This window comes from Diceros bicornis, chromosome 15 (genome assembly GCF_020826845.1).
Source record: "Diceros bicornis minor isolate mBicDic1 chromosome 15, mDicBic1.mat.cur, whole genome shotgun sequence".
Lineage (NCBI taxonomy): Eukaryota > Metazoa > Chordata > Mammalia > Perissodactyla > Rhinocerotidae > Diceros > Diceros bicornis.
In genome coordinates, this window is record NC_080754.1 from 51,000,527 (window position 1) to 51,007,112 (window position 6,586).

Here is a 6,586-nt window from a genome sequence, read left to right on the forward strand (position 1 = left end):
AAGTAAAAAAAATAAAAATAGAAAAAAGCTTATAGAATAAGGACACAAAGAAAGAAAATATTTTTGTACAACTGTACCATGTGTTTGTGTTTTGAGGTGTTATTACAAAAGAGTCAAGGAGTAAAAAAATTAAAGTTTATAAAGTAAAAAAGTTACAGTAAGCTAAGATTAATTTATTATTGAAGAAGGAAAAATATTTTTTTATAAATTGAGTGTATCCTAAGTATAGTCTGTATAAAGTCTACAGTAGTGTACAGTAACGTCCTAGGCCTTCACATTCACTCACTGCTCACTCACTGACTCACCCAGAGCAACTTCCAGCCCTGCAAGTTCCATTCAAGGTAAGTGTCCTAGATAGATGTACATTTTTTTTATCTTTTATACTGTATTTTTACTGTAACTTTTCTATGTTTGGATACACAAATACCATTGTGTTACAATTGCCTACAGTATTCAATACAGTAACATGTTGTACAGGGTTGTAGCCTAGGAGCAACAGGCCGTACCATATAGCCTAGGTGTGTAGTAGGCTATACCATCTAGGTTTGTGTGAGTACATTCTATGATGTTCACACAATGACGAAACCACCAAACAACACAGTTCTCAGAACATATCGTTGTCGTTAAGCGATGCGTGACTGTAATTCAATTAGAAAATGAGCAAAATACATGAAGAGACATTTCACCAAAAAGAATATACAGATGTCAAATAAGTAAATGATAACATGTTCAACATCATTAACCATTAAAGAAATGCAAAATAAAACCACAATGAGATAGTACTACACACCTTTCAGAATGGCTAAAATATAAAATAATGACAACATCAAATGTGAGGATGCAGAGAAATTGGATCACTCATACATTGCTGGTAGGAATGTAAAACGGAAGTTTCTTAAAAGCTAAACATGCAACTACCACATGACCCAGCAATTGCAGTCACGGATATTTACTCCAGAGAAAAGAAGACTTATGTCCACACAAAAAGGTGTTTTTTTTTAAACATGAATGTTTATAGTTTTACTTGGGATAGCCCAAAACTGGAAACAAACCAGATGTCCTTCAAAGGTAAATGGTTAAACAAACTGTGGTACATCCATACAATGGAATATGACTCAGCAATAAAAGCCAACAAACTATTGATACATGCAACAACTTGAATGCATCTTGAGGGAATTATACTAAGCAAAAACAGCCAATCTCAAAGGTTACATGCTGTGATGATTAGTTTGATGCATTTTTAGCAGGGTCACAGTACCCAGATATTTGGTCAAACATTATTCTGGATGTTTCTGTCAGGGTGTTTTGGATGAAACTTACATTTAAATTGGTGGACTTTGAGTAAAAGCTGATTGCCTTCTAGAATGTGGGTGGGTCTCATCCAATCATCCAGTTGACATCAACCTCATCCAGTTGATGGTCTGATAGAACAAAAGGCTGACCTCCCCTGAACAAGAGGGAATTCTCCAACTGACTGCCTTTGGACTCAAACTGCAACTCATTCCTGAGTCTCCAGCTTGCTGGTCTCCCCCATCAGATTGTGGACTCACCAAGCCTCCACAATCACAAGACAATTTCTTAAAATAAATCTCTCTCTCTCTCTCTCCCATTCTCTCTCTCTCTCTCTCTCTCCCCCCCTCCCTCCCTCTGTCTCCCTCTGTCTCTCTATGTATATATATCCTATTGGGTTCTGTTTCTCTGAAGAACTCTGACTAATATGCATACTATCTAATTCCATTTATATAACATTCTTGAAATGACAAAATTATAGAAATGGAGAACAGATTAGTGGTTGCCACAGTTTAGCAGTCAGTAAGGGTAAGAAGGAAGTATGTGTGGCTATAAAAGGGCAACACGAGGGATCCTTGTGGTGATGGGAATGTTCTGTATCTTGACTGTATTGATGTCAATACCCTGGCTGTGATATTGTACTATAGTCTTACATTGTACTATAGTTTCATTGGGGGAAACTGGGTAAAGGATATATGGGATCTCTCTGTATTATTTCTTACAACTACATGTGAAACTACAATTATCTCAAAAAGTTTAATTTTAAAAAATTAATACATGTTTTATTACATACAAATATAATACATATAATACAAAAAAAAAAACATGTTTTGATTATTTTATTGTGACTCTCCCTGAGGTCTGGGAGATGAACTTGGATTATCACTCAGATGAATAAACAATCCAGCACCTATAGTATTAAATGGCATCACAGTCACCCCAGTTTAACACACCAGAAACCTACCTGCCATCCTGAGTTCCCCCTTTCCCTCCCCTCCCAAAAGCAATTATGAAGAAGTCCTGTCTGCTTTACCACCAAAATATATCTTGAATTTATTACTTCTCTTTCCCTGCTACCACCATTATTTCTGGCGGTCAAGAGCAAATATGAACCGTTGAAAGAGCTTTGCAATTGTGTCCCTCCCCTGCCACAGATGCCCCCATCCAATCCATCCCTCACTCAACAGCATGAGTAACCTTGAAACATATATCGGATCATATCAATCCCACGTTTATCTCCTCCAGTGACTTCTCATTGCCCTTCAGATGAATCCAAGCTCATGCCCAGGGCCCAAAAGGCCCTGCATGACTATGGCTGCTGTCTATCTCCCCAGTAGCATCCCTTTCCACTTCCTCTTGCTCCCCTGCTTTAACCAAATTTCTCTTATTCCTCAATCTAAGATCTTTCCTCCAAGTTTGCACATACTTTCCCCCTCCACCCTGCCTGCCCATTGTTCAGGTATCAACTAAAGAGATACCTCTTCAAAAAAAATTTTTTGAGCGCCTTTTCCAAAGTGGGTGCCCCCTTTTGTTCTCTTCCTCAGCACTCATTTAGTTTCTGTCACAGAATGTAAGCCCCACAAGACCCTGTCTGTTTTGTTCACTGCTGTAACTAGTGCCTAGCAAAATGTTCAGTAAATACTGCATTTATTGAATGTTAAATCAATAAATGTCGCAATGCCAGCCTCAGACACCTCCTCCCCCATTGCAAGAAAGCATGCGGCAACTCTTTTTGAATTTCATTTACTAAACAAATATTTACCGAGTGTCTACTATGTACCAGGCATTCTCATAGGCACTGGGAATAACAAGATGGGGAAGGTCTCCACATTCATGGAACTTAGACATGGTGAGGAAAGTGGACCATAATAATAAATACACAAGTAAATAATAAAATAATAAATTTTAATAATAGAATAATTTTAATATTTAAATAATTTAATTAATATAATTTATTGATTTATTAATTAAATATTTAATGTTTATTGTTTAGATAATAGTTCAAGTATAAGCACTATGAAGAAAACAAAGCAGAGTAACAGGCCTGAGAAGGAGTTGGAGGAGGTAGGCGGTGTTCACATTAAGAAGCCTGGTTGGAGAGTCAGAGCTGCTATCTGAATGTAGAGGAGCTAGCCACATACAAATCTGGGGTGGAGTGCTCTAGTCAGAGGCCCACTGGGTACAAAGATGCTGAGGCTGGAACACACTAAACAAGTTTGCGACCAGTGTGTCTGAGCCCAGAGGAGGAGGAGAGTAGTAGAAGAGAAGATCTGAGCATCAGGAAAGGCTACATCAAGGCAGCCTCTCAGGCCATGGTGGAGAAGATGGATTTCTTTCTAAGGGTGACTGGGAAGGCTTTGGAGACTTTGAAGCAAGAGATGTTATGGCCTGGTTTAATTTTTAAATCACTATGGCCTAGTGGCTAAGTTCCACAAGCACTACTTTGGTGGCCTGGTTCAGTTCCCAAGGCAGACCTACACCACTCGTAGCCGCCACGTTGTGGCAGAGACCCACATACAAAATAGAGGAAGACTGGCATGGATGCTAGCTCAGAGCGAATCTTCCTCAGCAAAATCAATCAATCAATCAATCAATCACCACTGGCTACTCTGTCAAAAAGGGACTGTATGGCAGGAATGGGGATAGGGATGCCACGTAGGATGCTGTGCAGGCACACTCAGGACAGTGCTGGTGGTTTGGACCAGAGAGGAACCTGTGGAGAGAGGGAGAAGAGGCAGGCTACAATGGGAACAAATTTGACCGGTATTTTAAAACACATTGGCCTACTTCAGGGACTAGGACTTGTCAACATTCTCTTGCACTCCTGGCTTGGCCCAGGTTGAACTCTTTTGATTTGGGTCCTTTGCACGTAAGCTACACCTGACTCAATCAGAGAGGAATGCAGCATGCTGAGATAGCTAATTTTCTTTCCTCTCATTTATAGAAATAAACTAAACTCTCAGTTTATTGAATGGAAGGATAATAATGAAAAAAGGAGGGGGCACTCTTTTCTATCCTTGGAAACTCTCACCACCTGGAGCTATGGCATCTACCTCGAGGATTAATCAAAGAAGTAATCAGAACGTGACCTAAAGTGTTTTTAAGCGTGAGGCCAAAAGAACCACCACACAGAACTGGTTTCACCCAGCCCAGCGGGGATCTCCGGGTGCATGTGGGCATTGGTGCACCTCATTGAGTGGCCCCCCAACCCAACAGCAAAGTGCGAAAAGCCAAACTTCATCCCACCGCTAGGGAAACAGGAAGCCGCCTCCATGAAATCAGACCCTCAGCTCCTCTGGTGGGCACTAAGGCAAACTCTCCTGAGAGGCCGAAATGGAATATCCGTTCTCCGAGGGCTAAATCCATCAATGCAATCACTGCAACTGAATCCCTCCACTCCTACCCCGGAGATAAAGTTTCAGCCCATCCCTAAATGGTGCAGAGATTACTCATTTCTGAGCAAGGGCAGAACAAGAGAAGCCCTGACTAAACCAGAAGAGACTGGTCTGGGAAGCTCAAGGTCCTTCGCGCCGGGTTAGCGAGAGGCAGGGCGTGCTTCCAAGAGAGAGAAAAGCAGCTTCCTGCGCGCGCCCGCTCGCGACCGGGCTCCACCCGGCGCGAGAAGTTCAAGGCTCACCCGCCCCGCAGCGCACTCAAGGCCAGTTCCGCGGTAAACAGCAGAGAGCAACTATCATTTTTGATAGCCGCACAGAGACTCTTTCCTGCAAAGTGTCAGGTCACTGGGAAATGATTGCTAAGGAATTCTCTCCTGATTATGGAGCGCTCTGACGATTGGGCGTGCGCGTTGCCGGCCGAAACTTGTGCGGAAAGCCAGGAGCCGGCTATGCACTAACGTCAGCGTGGCTCTTTAAAGTCTGGTTTCAAAGCTGCTCCCCAAAGCTTGGGTCTGCAACGGAGAGCGCCTCATGTTATGACTGAACGAGTTAATCCATGTAAAGTGCTGAGCGCAGCACCTAGCACCAAGCAAGAACACAATAAATATTAACTAACGTTGCTAATAATATTCGTTCATGCTTTTCCACTGAGAAATTACTGTATTGCGTTATATATGTTCTCCTTATACATTATTAGCTCCTAAGTGTCTTATTTATCTCATGCATCTCACAGCCTGGGGCTGTGCTGGGCTCAATAAAAGTTTGTGGTTTGAATTGAATTATTTACGCAGGTGCATTACCTTGACGAAGTGACAGAAATGAAAAGAGGGTGGTGAAATAAAAGAAATGAAATCTGACTCTCCTTTACCTCTTCACTTTATCATCTTCTGTTTCTTTATAACAACTGCTTGTTTTTGCTGCTGTCCATGACATTTCCTCTGCTGAGAAACGATTCTAGTTGAGCCTCAGTGGAACCAGTGACACTAGTCGCCAAGCACAGCCAAGCTCAATCAATTTTGATATCGCCTGGGCCCCCACAGGGATCGAATATCATAGAGGATACACAGAAGGTACAAGCTCAAGCTGTATGAGCAGATTTATTTGAGAACTCGACACTACTGCCTCCAATGAGTGCCTCTTGACATACATGGAACTAATAACAATAATAGTAAAAACAATAACACCACCATTTGCTGAGCAATTTTTATGCACTATGCTAAACATTTTATATATTATTGCATTTAATCCACCCAACAAAACAAAGTGTGTATTCTCTTATTTTCATTTTATCAGGTGAAAAAACTAAGGCACAGCTGGCCACTTGCTTAAGGTCACACCACCAGTAAAATGTTGGGATTCAAACCCAAGTTCATAACTCTCCAAAGCTCATTCAGGTAACTGCTCAAGCCTACAACAGCCTCTGGCCACACGGCCCAGCCCTAAAGCTCAAACACCACGGCACTGGTTCTCTGTGGGGCAGAGTGCGGTGTGCCTCCCAGGCCCCTGGCTTTGTCGTTCATCCCCACAACACGGCATGGCAGCCCACTATATCTCATCTTCTTCCAAAGACCCAGAAGATTTCTCCTTCACCTATTCCTGGTTACTGCCACACTTAACACATGCCTTAAAATGTGACCGCCTCTGGTTTGTAACTTATGCCTAAGGGACCTGCTCCTTTTCTCTTTCCTGGTGGAATAAAGGCACTGAAGCCACAGGTCTCTGAGGCAAAGCATTTATTGATGTGATTCCTATCAATATCAGCCTCGGCTAAGATTAGACTTGGACTTTTAGGTAGTGGCCCCGCTCCTTTCTTGCTCCTCCTCCTCTAATGTATAACTAGTCTTGCGAGGCTGGAGAAACAGGCAGGGACTGGCCAGCTGCATGCACCACACTCACTGCAG